We start from the raw sequence: 2,028 nt of genomic DNA, 5'->3' as shown, positions 1-2,028 counted from the left end.
TGGCCCCCGGCGTGGAGGCGCCAGCCCCATGGCCTCGGCCGTGCGTCCACCCCTCTCTGTGGACCTCTCGATGGAGCTTTGTTAGTTTCCCTCGCTCTGGCTGCGTGTGTTGTTCCCCTCTTCCTCCTCCCCTTCGCTGCCGGGGGCCCCGCAGCACCGGGGGCGATCAGAGACCTAGCAAAGCCACCCGCAGGCAGGGCCGATCCGAGCCTGCTGCAGTCGCCCCTGCAACAGGAAAAGAAATTGTCGCTGCGATGGTCCCGGCCTCCCCTGCCCCGGCCCCTGGGTGCCGCCTCCGCCTCTGCCCCGCCCCCTCTTCCGTGACTGCGGCCTCCCGCATTCCGCAGAAAAAGCTCGCAGGTGGAGGCAGGTCCCTGCGGTTGCCCTAGAGCGAGAGTAAAACGAAAGGGTGCGACTTTCTCATCTGAAACCCAGCAAGTCCCCTTCTTGGCCCAGAACCACCTGGACTCTCACTTTGCTCCACCATTCATTTAGCCAAAGTGGACAGGAATGGGTGCCTTTTAAGACTGCAGTGTACACACCGTGATGCAGATGGATTTGATCATGAACTCCACTGGAGTCAGGCAAAAATGGGGTTTTAAAAGAAAATCCCTCCTATTAGGAATTCCATCTTGAGATTTATCCATAACCTGCCCCCACCATGAAATACTTTATCCTCTTCCCCACCCCACCCCCACTTTGTCCCCATGGGTAATGCAAACTATTATGACATCATCTGGATATTATTACAATTATCAAGTGCAGGGTCTTTAGTATGGTCCTGGTATTGTGCCCGACACTGCAAACATTGAAATCTTACTTCATCCTCTCCACAGCCCATATAAGTGGTACTTATTTTTTCCATGACGGAGACACAGAAGTTAAGATTTAAAATCTGATCTGACACCAAAAGCTACTTTTATTGGCTAGAAAGATTCTATTAATTTATAAATGTTTTACAAACACTGCTGCTGCTGGATGAAGCAGGCACTTTTCAGCCTTTCCTGAGTTTGGTTGGGAGGTAACTTGCAAGTGAGAAAAGCAAAGGCAGAGGCAGAGAGGGGGGAAGTGGGATGCGTTTTTCCTCATCTAATTTTCCCTTGGAGACCAAACGTCTAGCTCTGGCTCCATCACTGACTGACCTGTTTAGCCTCAGGCATTTCAACTTTTTAGGCCTTACCTTCCTGCATTGGTTTTTAAAATAAAGAGGTTTGACTCTTGGAGGCAGCCTGCAGCCTTGGTTTTTAAGAAGCAATGGTGTCGTTGTTTTTCTAATTTTGATTTTGGTTCCAAATTTTTAAATCAGAAAATTTCACAAAAATTCAGACTTTTGGTATGTTCTGAAAAGTTGGAAGAACTGGCAACCTGTGGTCCATGGAAGGTTCTAGCAACCATCAGCCAGAGCCAAGTAGTAGGTGCCTCTTCAGACTGGGAAGATGCATTTCAGTTTTCCACAGTTCCCACCACTGCTATATGCCCCACCTCACTGGCATTTGAGGATATGGTGGACATTTGTGTTTGTAGATCTGAACTAGATAATCTCATGACCTACAGTCACGATTACCCAGATTCCTAAAAAGTATTATGAAACAAAAGAATTCCACATAAATATTTATAGTGGTAACTGATCATGGTCTTGCTGCCTAGAATCTGAGGACCAGAGTGAAGAAAGAAGATTGAGTCACTGTAGTCAAACTGCTTTTTTATGGTATTGGCATGAAAACAGACATATAGATCAAAGGTTCAGAATAAAGAGCCCAGAAATAAACCCATGTCTTTATGGGCAATTAATATTTGACAGGAGCAAGAACATATAATGGGCTAAAGAAAGTCTATTCAACAAATGGTGCTGAAAAAATTGGAAATATGCAGGCAAGAAGTGAAACTAGACCACCTTCTTACATCATATACAAGAATAAACTCAAAATGGATAAAATCTAAGACTCAAAACCATAAAACTCCTAGAAGAAAACATAGGCAGTAAAATCTCTGACATTTCTCTTCGCTATATAGAAGGAAGGGAAACGT

This window comes from Myotis brandtii, unplaced genomic scaffold, assembly GCF_000412655.1.
Source record: "Myotis brandtii unplaced genomic scaffold, ASM41265v1 scaffold475, whole genome shotgun sequence".
Classification (NCBI taxonomy): Eukaryota; Metazoa; Chordata; class Mammalia; order Chiroptera; family Vespertilionidae; genus Myotis; species Myotis brandtii.
This window is presented reverse-complemented; position numbering follows the sequence as displayed.